The 15,889-nt window shown below is 39.4% G+C and overlaps 1 protein-coding gene across 1 annotated transcript in view; it reads left to right on the top strand.

Annotated features, from left to right (window-relative positions):
* Positions 1 to 15,889, top strand: part of LOC150087903 (hemicentin-1-like) — a 1,496,027-nt gene that overhangs the window by 176,141 nt on the left and 1,303,997 nt on the right. The gene's annotated exons all lie outside the window — the stretch shown is intronic.

Here is a 15,889-nt window from a genome sequence, read left to right as displayed (position 1 = left end):
GATGTAATGATTTTGTTACAAAACACAAAAGACTGGTTCCAATTACATTTTTTCACTTTACAGTTTAAACCAAATGCTTTAAAATAATACTGTTTATTATTCTAAAATGATATGTACAATTTAAAAATGTATTTATGATTTCCTTTGGTATGTTTCATGTGGAATGTCATGGTGCAATATCCAGCACTGCTCATTCGATATGCACTTATTACAGAAACTTCATAGTGATATACCATTAAAAATCTTGATGGAATCGTTTCCCGCTTCTTGTCACTCACCATTTTAGTGACATATGACATCCCATTTGTTTATATGCATTGTGCAGTTTCTGAATTTCAGCTTTGCATGTGAGAAACCTGTAGTTACCCAAAAAGTTTTCACAACGCCATTTGAAAGCCTATCTTAAGCCCGTCAAAAGCTTGGTGCTGATGGCATTCTTCCTCTTGCTCAGATTATGCACTTGCAGGAGTATAAATTAGCATTAGTATTAGTAGAGGCATCGTTCTTCTCTTTCTTGGTGATTCCTTTCTATTTCTGATTTTTCTCTCTCTCTCTCAGGGTAACTCGGGAATTTTTTTTTGGCTGGTGCAGCATAAGCCTCAGGCTTCCTTGCACCATATGGCTAATAATAATAATAATATGATGCAAGAAAGCAAGCTTATGCAGCATCAGCCAAAAAAAAAAAAAAAACACTTCCATTTCATCCCTCTGTTCGTTCAAAATACCTGTCCAGCTGAGCCTTAAATTTATTTAGGCTATCAACTTCCACAACAAGGGATGGAAGTCTGTTCCACCAACCAACTACCCACTAGCTAAAGGCAAATTTCCGCATCTATCCTACATCTGTCTTTCCCCAATCTGAATTTATGCCCGCTCAGGTGATTATTCTGAGCAAGAGGAAGAATCCAATCGGCATTGAGCATGCTCAAACCATTCAAGGCTTTATACACCTCTATCAGATCACCTCGCTGGTGCCTAGTTGCCAGACACTGTAATTTGCAAAACTTAAGCCTTTCTTTGTAAGAACAACCCTTTATTCCATTCACTAATCTTGTTGCCCTTCTCTGTACTCATTCCAGCAGCTCTACATCCTGCTAAATTCAAACTTTCAATCAAATTAAGGAAAGACAGTTGTAGAATAGATTTGCCTTTAGCCAGTAAAAAAAAAAATTGCCTTTAATAAATTTGCCTTTAAATAAATTTGCCTTTAGCCAACAGGTGGTTGATTGCTGGAACAAACTTCCATTGGTTGTTGTGGAAGTTGATAGTGTCAAGGAAGAACTGGACAAACAAAAGTTTGTCCAGTTCTTCCTTGAAACTTTTGCCCTCCTTTACTCATACTTCTGCAACTTTTGCCCTCCTGTACTCATACCTCTGTTAAATCTGGTGGTTCTATTGCCACCTCAGTTAAAGATAAAGCCCACTTACTAGCATCCTACTTTTCTTTTAACTCTTGTATTGATGACCTTGGTAAGCCGCCTCCTGCCATTCCCGGTACACTCCACTTAATACCTCCTGTGGTCATCCATCAAAAGTATGTCAGCAGAACTTTGAACAATTTTGATGGTATGTCTCTACATGTTCTCAAAACCTGTGCTCCTGAGCATACTGCTGTTCTGTGTTGCCTTTTTAAACGTGATCATTATAACCGGCGCTTACTGTACTGCCATTAATAAAAAAAAAAAAAAAAAAAAAGGAAGAAAGATCAGCCTTTCAAATTATTCTGCATAACCGACATTCTACTGTATATGAATTTTGCTAGCAGGGATAAGGAGCTGATTATCCCCTTGTATAAAGCAATGGAAAGGACACCTTGAATACTGCATACAGGTCTAGAGGCCTCATTTTTGGAAAGATGTCGAGCTACTAGAACGAGTACAAAGAAGGGCAATGAGATTAGTGAGTGGAACAAAGGGCTGCTGTTACCAAGATTGGCTTAAGTTCTGCAAATTGCAGCATTTGAAGTTTAGACACCTGCGAGGTGATCTAATTGAGGTGTATAAGGCCATAAATGGTTTGAGCCAGATGGGATTCTTCCTCTTGTTCAGATAACACACCTGAGGGGACATGAATTCAAATTGAGGAAATGAAGTTGTAGAATAGATGTGCAGAAATTTGCTTTTAGTCAGTGGGTGGTTGATTGCTGGACAAACTTCTATCTGTTATTGTAGAAGTTGACAGCTTAAATAATTCATTCAATGCAGAAACATTTGGAGTAAATGGATGGGTGAAATGGGAAGGGTTTTTTTTTTTTTTTGGATGATGCTGTATAAGCTTGCTTTCTTGCATCATATGCCTCTACTAATGCTAATTCTAATGCTAACTTGTTTGATTACAGATACATATAAAAAAAAAACTAAAGACTGAGAATTATATAAATAAAAGCACTAAAAACTGTATACAGCAAACTAAAATAAATACACAAAACCAATATAAAACCTTTTGATGTATTATGATATTTTTCTTGTAGCAATTTGGGTCTTATGTGCCCAGGCCATAGGTATTGTTGTCAACAAAGGAAATTCCATGCTCTTTTTCATGAAATGAATAAAAAATCTGACCACAGGGATGATTTTACAACAATTTGCAGTTTGTTCTAAATTTGAGCAAAAGAAAGTTATCTGCAGAATAGTTATTGGTATTAGTATTAGTAGTGGCAAATGATGCAAGAAAGCAAGCTTATACAGCATCAGCCAAAAATAACAAAAAAAAAAAAAAAAAAACCTGACACCTCCTATTTTACCCATTTGTTCCCTTCAATAGTTTAATTCTTCCTTCAATTTATTTATGCTATCAGCTTCTACAACAGCAGATGGAAGTTCCAGTAATCAACTGCCCACTGGCTAAAGGCAAGCTTCTGCACATCTATTCTGCAACTGTTCTTCCTCAATTTGAATTTGTACCCCCTCATATGTGGTCTGGGTAAGAGGAAGAATCCCATTAGCGTCAAGCTTGCTAAATCCTTTCAAAGTCTTAAACACCTCAGTAAGATTTCTTTGCAAGTGTGCATAGCTTACAGACACTCCAATTTTCAGAACTGAAACCTTTCTTGCTATGAGCACCCCTTTGTTCCCTTCACCAATCTCATTGTCCTTCTTCGTACTTTTTCCGGCAGTTCCACATTCCTAAAATGAGATCTCTAGAACCGTATGCATTACTCAAGATGTGGCCTGACCATTGCCTTATGACTATTGCCCCATGACCTGTTCTGGCAGCCTGTCTGCAATGCCCAGAGAACTTCATATCTGATTGCACAATAACCCTAGATCTTTTTCATTTTTCACCACACTGAGTGTAGTACCACACAGTTGGTATATTACTCTTTGGTTACTGTTGCCCATGTTCAGTGCTTTGCATTTCTCAATGTTAAACTTCAGTTGCCACTTCTCAGGATATCTGCCTAACTTTTTGATATTGCAGTAACATGCTATCATTAACAACCCTGCCAACCTTTGTATCAACTGCAAACTTGGATATTGAGCCTGATATTCCTTCATAAATATCATTGATTGATAAATATAGAAAACAACAATGGGCAAAACACCAAACCATGGGGTACTCTGCTAACATTAGTCATCGAAGAGCAATGTCCATTGATTACCACTCTCTGATTTCTCCCACTTCACTATCCCTATATCCAGCAGCAGCAGCTTTCCCTTAATGCCACACTGCTCCAACACTCTTTGTACAGCACTCTTTTATACACCAATAACAGAAGACTTCCTGAAATCCAAGTATATGATATCAAAATTATTTTTTGCATTCAGTTCCTTTGTGACTACATTGTAGTATCCAATCAAATTGGTCAAACAAGATTTCCCTGTAACAAACCCATGCTGTGTCTTATGTATAATTGCAGCCTTGTTTAGATGATCCTGAATTACTTATTTTCCCCATGACATTAGTTAAACTAATGGGTCTGTCATTACTTGTGTCACTCTTTGATCCCCTTTGTGAATTGGGGATATATGAGCACATCTGCAGTCCGTAGGGACCTCCCCTGTGAATGAAGAATTATGACAGCAGGGGTGCTGTCATAATTATTGCTATGGATTTGCTTACTTCCTTTGCTACTTTCCTTAATATAATTGGATAGATACCATTCACCTCAGGCGTCTTTCTTATGTTTAACTTCAACAATTTCTCTTCCACTTTCTTCTCAGTTATCACAAAATCATTTAACTTCCTGTTAGAGTTTGATAAATGACCAGCATCCCCTTCGATAAAGAATTCCTCATGTGTGAATGTAGATGAAAAAATACTCATTCAGTTTGTCAGCTATCTGAGCAGGATCATGAACAACCAAACCATTGATATTGAGTGGATCAATTTGATTCATCCCCTTCCTTCTAGTGTTTACCTAAGTAAAGAAGTCTTTGCTGTTTTTCTTTGCATTCTTTGCCAAATATTTCTAGTAATCTACCTTTGTTTGTCTGATCTCCTTTGTGACTTGATTATTATGACTAGTTTATATCTACTATAGGCTTCTAGTTGAACTTTTCCATCAGTGGTTCCAAATGAGACTGATAATTAAAGGGATGTTTTCCTCATACTCTCTCTGACTCAGAATGTGAAATGGGAGCTGACATTAGCATTACTAAAGGCATGTGATGAAAGCAAGCTTATTCAGCAGCAGTCAAAAAAAAAAAAAAAAACTTATCATTTCACCCATCCATTTGCTCCAAAAGCTTGTCCAGTTCTTCCTTGAATTTATTTAAGCTATTAACTTTCACAATGATTGATGAAAGTTAGTTCCAGCAATCAACCACCTCTTGACTAAAGGCAAATTTCTGCACAGCTATTCCACAACTGTCTTTCCCCCATTTGCATTATGCCCCCTCAGGTGTGTAATCTCAGAATAGAAAGACTCCCATCAGCATTGAACTTGCTCAAACCATTCAAAACCTTAAACACCTCAATAAGACTGCCTCACAAGTGTGCCTAGTCTCTAGATGTTGCAATTTGCAGAACTTAAGCCTTTCTTGGTAAGCGCAACCCTTTGTTCCCCCTCACCAATCTTTTTGCCCTTCTCTGTATTTGTACTCTTTCAGTAAACAGCATCACATGTTTTGTACCATGTAATATAAAGCAGTTTGGTAGATATATATCGATGCTGTGTGTATCATGTGTGTGTGCATGCGTGTGAACACAGTCAAAGTGAGACCGGGAAAGATGAAACATTTAAATGACTTTGAATGTGGCATGGTAGTTGTCACCAGACACACTGGTGGCATCTTGGAAGCTGCAACTTCAGCTAGGATTTTTCACATGTCACTGTTTTAGTGTATCAGAATTGGTTGTCTAAGCAAATTACACCAAGCCAATGGCAACTCTGTGGCCAGAAACTGCTCATTGATGTGAGATGCCAACAGAGGCAGATAAGACTTTTGCAGGGTAATAGAAAGGCTGCAGTCAGTCAAATGCAGGTGTTATTCTTGGGCTTGAATTTTACTGTGCTTTCCTGGAAACCACCAATTACGCAGTTGGCCCTAGGCATGGAGGCATCACTCTTCCATGTTCCAGAGAAGACTGCTACAGAGATATAGTTTAAAGTTGCATTCATACCTGAGCATATCCAACCTGTGGCCTCAAATCGGCATCATACCCAGCACTGTGCTCTAAACTCTTTGTGCAAAGATAAGGACATTGTTGCCTTGCCAATGGATAAGGCGTATGTTACTGGTGTTTTAAATCGGACAGACTATTCAGAAAGCCCTGGCTTTGTTGTGTGACCTACAGGTATATGAGTCTATTGGGGGCTCTTACATTACTATTCTTAAGAAATTAGAATCCAGGGTGAACCAGTATGTACAAATATACTGTATGTACAAGTATTCATGGTATGTACAAAAGAAAATAAGCAAAACTGAATGGGGAGATTTCATGTGTCGGGTTTCCAACTGCCAAAATTTTATGGCTTTCCCACATACATAGGGGCTCACATCTGGTGAGTATGGGCTTGGCACACCCAGGGTCCTGAGCTGGATATCATCATTCTTCTCCTTCTTGGTGATTCCTTTCTACTTCTCTCTCTCTCTCTCTCTCTCTCTCTCTCTCTCTCTCTCTCAGGGTAACTTGGGAATTTTTTTGGCTGGTACAGCATAAGCCTCAGGCTTCCTTGCACCATATGGCTAATAATAATAATAATAAACTGGGCATTCTGTTATGTCCTGTTGTTGTTTGTTGTGGTACCTCGACATATGAACTCTCCAGGTATATTTACTGGTTTACTGGCTCCGCTTATTGGCAACATGGCATATATGGTAAATAGTAGTATGCAATTCCTACAGGTCATTAAGGATTTTAATATTTTGGAGGGTGAAGTCTTGGTCCCCTTTGATGTGGTCTTCCTATTTGAACCTATTCTGTTAGAGCCTGTGATTGCTTTTGTCAGGCGGTTTTTGGACAGGGATACTGTGCTGAAGGATAGGACCTTGCTCTCTATTAATGATATGTGTAGTGATTTGAATGTTTGTTTATCTGGTAGTGTGATTGTGTTTGGTGATTTGTTATATAGACAAATTCAAGGCACCGCAATGTGTGTTCCTGTCAGTGCCCCCACAGCCAATATCACTATGGAGACTCTGTAGGAGGATAATTTGCAGGTTTGTCTATTCCTCTCAGACTGTGGTGGAGATACATGGCAATATATTTACAGTTGTTCCCCGCAGGTCAGAGGAGTCGGCAATTCCTTCACTATTTCAACTCCTTATAATCATACATTTCATTTGCTATGGAATTGGAAGTGGACAGTGCAGTTCTGTTTTTGGATATTTAGTTTGCTGTGATGGCCAATATTTGGTCACCTCATGTATAGGAAGCCCATATGCCATGGGCAGTTTACCAACTATAAGTTAGCTCATGCCCCAGGACAAATCTTTAGCATGGTTAGAGCATTATTTAACTGTGCTTGGTCACATTTTACTGATGTTGTTGATAGAGATACAGGTGACCCCCGCTTAACGCTGATCATTTGTTCCGGAAAAACAGAGCGCTAAGTGAATCCGCGCTAAGCGAGCGCCGCTTTCCCATAAGGTAACATATGTATTTGTGAGCTGCGGTCGGTGCCATAGAATATTTCCTAATCAATAATAAACGGTAATGAAAAGATGCACAAATGTCGGTCAAAATATTTAATATTCAAATATTTGCACATATAAAATATTCTGCATTACATACGTATATAATTATGTGGTAACTACTTGCGTCTCAAAAGTAAACAAAATTCCAATTAAAATAATGAATTTAATTGATTTAATTTAATGGATGAATTTAATCATGAAAAATGTGTGGATTTTGAGTTGAACTTTGGCCCTCTTCCAAATAAACTAAAAGGGGTATTAATTTTAAATGGCCCGCAGCATTACCACCCAACAATAAAGTCAACCGATCCTTCACCGCTTTGAAACTTGGCATGTTTTTTGTTCTTTCAATATGAAACTTCTTTTAGGCATTCGTTTCCACAAAAGTCCTGCTTCATCTATGTTAAAAACTTGTTGAGAAGTATAACACATAATACCCCTCTTCAATAATTTTAACAAGTTCTTTTTTGAAAGTTTCGCCTCCTTAATCTGCACTAGCGGCTTCTCCCGGGATTTTAAATCTATTCTACCAGTTTTAAATGGTTCCACATTTTTTTTTTTTTTTTTAGGCGAGTTTTCTTCAGATCATCGTATTAGCTAATCTCTTTCTCTCTCTCTCTCTCTTTTTTTAATATTTAACTTAACTGAATTCTGCATTGGAATATTATCTTCAAAAAAATTAGTCTTTCCATTTCAATCCTAATAGCCGGTCTAGTCCTAGTTGCTTGCAGTGGAACAGCTATCTTTCCCGCTGCTAAAATTAATTCTTTATTTTTTCATAATTGTTCTTACAGTTAAATTTGCGAGTCCTAAATTATGGCACACATCCGCTTGTCGTTGACCGGAATCGATTCGCTTCAAAACGTCTAATTTAATTTTCAAATTCAGTCTTTTTCTTACATTTATAGTCTTCGTACTGCGCCCAGACGTTGTTGCATTTTCATTCCTGTCGGTCATTATTAGCTCTTCGAAAATATAACTGCGTTGGTTGAATTAATTATGATACAATGTTCAAGTAAACTGTCCGTTAAGCACGATGTCTAATACTCTACTGAGTGATGACTAACTAGACTTCAGATAAATGCATATAACGCAAATATTACAAGCATTATATCATCATTATTTCATCATTTTTTTAAAATGTTGATCTCGGAACTACGTAACAAGTGACTGTACTTAAATTAGCGTGAGAGAAAATTTCACTGAGCGTGGGAAAATTGCTCAAGTCGGCGTGGGAAACGTTTTAATGCTGTTTTGCCATTCATTTTCAAGCTATCGACTCCATCAAATGAAACGATTTCGTTAAATATGTCAAAAATGTAATCTGTAAAAGAGCGTTATAGTGATCTGTGACAGCGTTATAGTCAGATACGGGTTATAATATAAGAACAGCGTTATAGCGAATCAGCGTAAAGCGAACCGCATTATAACGGGGGCCTGCTGTACTGAGATTCTTAAGGTTAGATCAGAATAGGTCAGATGAAGATTCCCCCCCCCCACGTTCTAGATAAGTTGCAGTTATATGATGGATCTGTTTCCCATTGTGGTCAGGATGATGGATGTTTTGCCACAGCCTATATCCCCCACTATCTGGGCATATTAGCACATCTTGCCAGGATAATGTGCCAATACCATATTGGCTGTGTGAAACTCCCTGGAGAAAATTGCAATTGATGCTTTCTAAAGTTAAGCTAATGATCCCTATTATGTTGTGACAACGTGGTTTATTGTATTACATGCTTGGAGTGTAGGATGTGTTTCATCGGGAAAACTAAACGTAGGCTCTGTGATCATATCTCAGAGCATAAGGGGGCTATCCTGGAGGAGCCAATGTTATTAGCTCAGCCATTGCAGAGTACTTTTGGAATGAACAGCATCTTAATTATAATCCACTTTCCAATGTTGAGGTGTTAGACTGCATTCACAATTCCTGCCATCTCACATGGATGGAAGCCCTCCATATAGTTTGCAGTAGGTTCCTCCATTAATCGTAGTGGTAAAATTCACATGCATCCTATTATGGAGGCCGTTATTTTACAGTATGATAAGAAATGGCGGCCTAATCATATCGTCAATTTCTGCCACACTGGGTTTGCAGGGTCTGGGAGTAATGTTTTTCTTCTCTTTCCCATCCCACCACCCCTTTATGTTTCTCACCTTTTTTTTTTTTTTTATGCAAGCGATGATTTGCACTGGAAGATGTCTGCACATGTGCAAAGCTATGCTTCTGGCAATATATTGACCTACTATCGTATTCTGTATTTCGTGTTGACAGAGAGGCACAATGTCTTGAAAGCTTCTCACAAGGTTTTATACTAGTTTATTTTATTTTATTTTAGTTTATTGTATTTTATTTTAGTGTATTGTATACTTTTTAGCTATTTTATTTATACAATTCTCAGTCTTTAATTTTTTTTTTTTTTTATGTGAAAACGTCTTTAGTGGCATCTACTAAATTTTTTGGACTGAAGTAAAACTGATTGATAATGAAAATGTGAGATGAAAATTATGCAAATGATGTCACTTCCTAAGTGACACTAATGATGGTAACTCAGTCACTAACGTTAATTCAGTAGAGTAATTAGCGGATGTGAGCATAAAATTCCATAACTGTGATTCTAGCTGTTCAATATTTTAAAAATTTAAACGGTTTTGAATTTTGTAAAAGATGTTTTCACATAAAATGATTTTTTTTTTTTTTTTTTTTTTGATTTGGTAGTTGTTATTGTTGTTGTTATTTTGGTTTTTAGGAGCATTAGCAACTAAGGCCATATTGCTCCGGGAATATGCGGTGGTCATTCCCTTGACCTTTCCGCATCCTCCGTATTTGGTGGTGACGGGCTCGAACCCCGGTCTAATCAAGAAGCGTGTGCTACGCACTGCTGCTCCTTCCCACCTGGCTACGGAGGCGCCTGATTTGGTAGTTGTTGGCGCATCGGCTTCTGTGGCCATATTGCACCTCCCAAGGTTTTTGCAGTACTTTGATCCAAGCCCGAGGCGGGAATCGAACCCGCGACCTTTGGGTTGCCGGGCAGGTACTTTACCCACTCGGCTAGCCCGGTCGGCCCACATAAAATGAAACAACTTTTTTGTTTACATGGTACACATGCAGTTTTTTTATATGTATGTGTAATAAATTTTCAGATTATTTATTTATTTTTAAACAGTTTGCTGGTTGGTACAATAGTATTTTATTATTAACAGAAGTTACATCAGGTTCAACACCCCATTATCTAATAATACACTCTACAAGTGAGAAAGCTATAGGAAAAATTGCACCCTTCTTTATCCAGAAGGGTTGGCAGTTTCTCCTAAATCTGTTAAATGGCTTCGTTCAGGTGGCATACTTGTAGAGACCAGAAGTGACAAACATTCAGAACAGCTCCTAAGAGCCATATCTGTAGGGGGGGGGGAGTTCCAATCACAGTTATCCCACAAGGCACAACTGCTCCCGTGGTGTCATTGCAAAATGGGATCTCCTTGAAATATCTGAAGAGGAAATGTGTTCTGAATTAAAACTCCAAGAAGTGACAGCTGTGAAATGAATGTTCATTCATAGAGATGAGAAACTTGTTACCACTAGAAACATCATCCTGACCTTTAACTCACAAACTCTCCTAATGAGATCAAAGCTGGCTATATTAACTGTCTGGTGCATTAATATGTCCCAAATCCTTTAAAGTATTTTAAGTGACAGAAATATGGACACTTGCAAATGGCTTATCATGGATCCCTTGCATGCACTTGATGTGCTGCAAAGGACCACAAAACTACATCATATTCAGCTGCAATACCCACCTGCCAAGGAGAGCACCCTGCTTATTAACTGCCAAGGAGAGCACCCTGATTACTTATGAGCATGCCAGAGGTAGAAGGAAAAAAAAGAAATTCAAAGGCTTAAGGCACAGCTTTTTTTTTTTTTTTTTTTTATGTAAACCCCAAACACAAGAGGTGTTAGAACCTATAGTACTTAGTACAGTGCTTGGGTTGGAGGTTGAGAACGCGAAAGAAGATATTTGTTGACATTAGACTTGAACTTCGGTAGACTGTAATTTTCAGGAAATACATATGAAAGAAGGTTGTTCCAGAAAACGGCAGTTGAATGAATAAACGAGGAAGATGAAAAGTTGGTTCTGTGAGTTTGAAGTTGGACAGTAAATGAATGTTGGCTGGTGGCGGCACGTGTTCGGACTGTTTTGAAAGAGAAAGCAGGAATTATAGAAGCCAATTCAGAAGAACAGTGCCCATGGAAGTATCTGTAGAAGAGGCATGCAGCAGAAACAGTACATCTATGAGACAGCAAGTGGAGAGACTCTGTTAGAGATGAGTCATTAATTAACCTAACTGCCCTCTTCTGAATGGAATCAAGAAGCCTGAGAGGGGTTTTGGGGGCGCAACCCCAGATGTGGGAACAATATTCCATGGCAGGGCGGATTTGCAATTTATACAGAGTGAACAGCTGTTTGGAAGAAAAGTAATGCCGAGAGTGAAAGAGAAAACCAAGTTTTTTAGATGCAAAGAAGCAATATTTGTAATGTGCTTGTGCCAAGAGAGATTAGAAGTCAGGGTAATCCCCAAAAGAGATATATCATTTTGCATAGAAATCGGAGTGTCACTAAAGATAAGCATAGGGGCAGAAGAATCCTTTTTGCGAGGTATAAGACAAGACTGAGTTTTAGAAGGGTTGAAATCAACTAAGTTGTCTTTGCCCCACTGGAGAATTACCTGAAGATCGGCATTTAAGGAATTGGTAGCAGACTTTTGAGAAGTTGAAGCTGAGTGAGCAGGACAAGGTTTCTCAAAATGGAAAGTGGAATGCAATGTGCTATCATCGGCAAAACTATGGATAGGATTTCCAGTCAGTGGAAGAAGGTCATTAATATACAAGAGGAAAAGAGTGGGGGAAAGAACTGAACCTTGGGGGACACCGGCATTAGTAGAGAAGTTAGAAGACAGAGAGCCATCTACCATCACCCTCAGTGAGCGATCAGAGAGAAAACTGGATAACCAATTACTAAAAAACAGTTGGCAAACCATAAGATGGAAGCTTGTTTAGAAGACCTTTATGCCAAACATGATCGAAAGCCTTTGAGATGTCAAGAGCAACTACTTGTGTTTCACCGAAACTTTCCATTGAATTAGTCCATAAATGGGTAACATAAGCCAGAATATCACCAGTGGATCGACACTGATGGAATCCATACTGGCGATCGTTGATCAGATGGAAGGTTTCTAGGTAGTTTAAGAGTTGGGGGTTAATTGATTTCTCCATTACTTTAGAAAGAATAGAAGTAATTGCAATGGGACGATAATTGGATGGGAGGGATTTGTCACCCTTTTTAGGAACTGGCTGGATATGAGCAAATTTCCAAGCAGAAGGAAAAACACCTTATAAATAAGGAAGTGAAAAAAGGCGGCAAAGAATAGGAGTAAGTTCAGGAGCACAGATTTTGAGAACAAGTGGAGAAATACCATCAGGACCTGGAGCTTTCTTAGCATCAAGATTTGTTAAAATCCTTCTTACATTCTTTTGACGGAAGACCACAGGAGGCATTGAATGGAGCATGTTGGGAATGGTGGGAGGTGTTTTACCAAGATCGTTAATGCATGAATTGAAAGAAAAATGGGATGCTAGCAGGTCAGCTTTATCCTTGGCTGAAGTGACAACAGAACCATCTGGTTTGGACAGAGGTGGGAGTAGAGATGGGCAAAAGTTGCGGCCAATAGCTTTGGCAAGAGACCAGAATGCTCGGCTACCATTAGGGCAAGAAGCAAGTTTTCTACTCTTAGTCTGTTCAAACCAGTCTAGTTTGGACTGGTTAATAACTGCTTTACAATTGTTGCGAGCTTTGGTGTAGGCAGAAAATGAAACTGAAGAATTAGAAACAAGCCAATTACGATATGCAACATTCTTCTCTTGAACAGCCTTAGCACATTTATTGGAAAACCAAGGTTTAGATAAAGGAAGAGATTTTAAAGTGGAGTGTGGGATAAAGGATTCCATTCCTGCAAGAATAATTTCACTGACACGATCAGAGCAAATGTTGACATCAGAACTTTTGAAACAGTAATCCAACCAAGGAAAAGAAGAAAAGAAGTCTCGCAGGTCATTCCATTTTGCATTCTTGTAATGCCAAACAACACGAGGTTGGGAATAGCCATGACATCAAGGTTCCATTGGAGAAGAGACAATCACCAAGTTGTGATCTGAAGTGCCTAAAGGACCTCTCACTTCGACCGTGTACTTAGAAGGGTTGTTTTTGAGAAAAAGATCAAGTGTATTGGCTGTATGATTAGGATTGTCCGGTATTCTTGTAGGTAAATGAACAATCTGTGCAAAGTCATTAGTAATTGCAAAAGACTCAGCATCTTGAACAGCTGGGTCGGTGTGACTAGAAAACGGAAGCCAGCTGGAGTTGGGGACATTAAAATCACCAAGGAAAATTACCTCACTGTTAGCAAAGTTAGACTGGAGAAAGTCAAGTTGCAAAGAGATGAAGTCAAAGAGCTCCAAGTTGGGTTCTTGAGGTTGTCACAGACATTCTCTCAGATATGCCAGACAAGCTGTACTTGCTACCTGGGAGTCTAAAACGCTGATGGAACTGATATTCGGGTGACACTCAAGTCAAGTGGACCCAGTTTCGGCGAAGTCCGGACGGTCTGTGACAGCCAAATCCTCTGCTTGCACCTTCACGATGGTGGGACTGTTAGTAATCCTGGGTATAACCTCCATGCATAAGCACATGGTGGGTGACCACCCAGGTGTGAACCAACGTAAGCAGGGGTCGAGGTGTGGCGCCCACACCACATGGAGGAATGCCGCCCCTCTATGTTACCAGGCAGTACTAGGTGGTAGATGACTCTCATCAACCGATGAAATACCACCACTTTGCTTATTGGAGGCTTGAAGTGGTGGAACCCATGTTTAGTCTCTAGAGCTAAGTTCCGGTCAACCCTTCCCTATCTCTTCCATCATGCAGTATGATTGATGACTTTTGAGGTTATGATGAACGTCGTGGCGAGATCCAATATTCCTTACATTTCGAGGGTACAGCTCTAAAACGGTTTTCGCAGGCCGGCCGCTAGTTAGTACACCGGACCGAACCTATTGGTAACTCTCTAGGAGGCTTCCGGATCAGCTAGTTTATAATCTTGCTACCTCTACTCTGCCAGATAGTGACTGGAGGGAGTCCGAGTAGTGTGTATGCGGGGAGCATTGTCGAGGCCACGTTATATCAAGGATCTGGGTATATTCTTACCACATGTACGCCATATCCAAAAATTTCATTACTTCATACAGCATGTCCCACCCACTTTTTCTTACTATTGAATACACCATGAATTGCCAAACTAATAGAACAAGCTTATCTGCAAAAAGATCTAAACCTCCCAAGGATTTCCTAATTCATTTCACAAATATACGTGGTCTCAATTCTAATCTCAATGATGTCCATTTCCATTTGCAGTCTGCCAAACCCCATGTACTTTTTCTGACAGAATCTCAGTTATCGGTTGATTCAACTACTGCTCATCTCAGATGCCCAAATTGTCTTTCGCCTCAAAGGTGGTACTTGTGCATATGTCCGTTCTGATATTCCCTGTCAGAGACTTGGCAATTTGGAATCTCCTCTCTTTGATCTTCTCTGGCTTAAAATCTCTCTACCTCATTGTGTCAAATTCATCTGTTGTCTCTACCGTTCCCCAAACTCCACTAATCACTTGGAGCTCTTTGACTTCCTCTCGTTGCAACTTGACTTTCTCCAGTCCAACTTTTGTTCATTTACCTACAAGAATACCCGACAATCCGAATCATACAGCCAATACGCTTGATCTTTTTCTCACAAACAACCCTTCTAAGTACATGGTCGAAGTGAGAGGTCCTTTAGGCACTTCAGACCACAACTTGGTGATTGTCTCTTCTCCAATGGAACCTTTATCTCATGGCTATTCCCAACCTCGTGTTGTTTGGCATTACAAGAATGCAAAATGGGATGACCTGCGAGACTTCTTTTCTTCTTTTCTTGGTCGGATTACTGTTTCAAAACTCCTGATGTCAACGTTTGCTCAGATCGTGTCAGTGAAATTATTCTTGCAGGAATGGAATCCTTATCCCACACTCCACTTTAAAATCTCGTCCTTTATCTAAACCTTGGTTTTCCAGTAAATGTGCTAAGGCTGTTCAAGAGAAGAATGTTGCATATCGTAATTGGCTTGTTTCTAATTCTTCAGTTTCATTTTCTGCCTACACCAAAGCTCGCAGCAATTGTAAAGCAGTTATTAATCAGTCCAAACTAGAGTTTGAACAGGCTAAGAGTAGAAAACTTGCTTCTTGCCCTAATGGTAGCCGAGCATTCTGGTCTCTTGCCAAAGCTATTGGCCGCAACTTTTGCCCATCTCTGCTTCCACCTCTGTCCAAACCAGATGGTTCTGTTGTCACTTCAGCCAAGGATAAAGCTGACCTGCTAGCATCCCATTTTTCTTCCAGCTCATGTATTAATGATCTTGGTAAAACACCTCCCACCATTCCCAACACGGTCCATTCAATGCCTCCTGTGGTCTTCCGTCAAAAGGATATCAGAACGATTTTGATGAATCTTGATGCTAAGAAAGCTCCAGGTCCTGATGGTATTTCTCCACTTGTTCTCAAAATCTGTGCTCCTGAACTTACTCCTATTCTTTGCCGCCTTTTTTCACTTTCTTATTCCAAAGGTGTTTTTCCTTCTGCTTGGAAATTTGCTCATATCCAGCCAGTTCCTAAAAAGGGTGACAAATCCCTCCCATCCAATTATCGTCCCATTGCAATTACT

The sequence above is a fragment of the Mastigoproctus giganteus genome, chromosome 3 (assembly GCF_048544385.1).
Source record: "Mastigoproctus giganteus isolate SK-2022 chromosome 3, ASM4854438v1, whole genome shotgun sequence".
Lineage (NCBI taxonomy): Eukaryota > Metazoa > Arthropoda > Arachnida > Uropygi > Thelyphonidae > Mastigoproctus > Mastigoproctus giganteus.
This window is presented reverse-complemented; position numbering and strand designations above follow the sequence as displayed.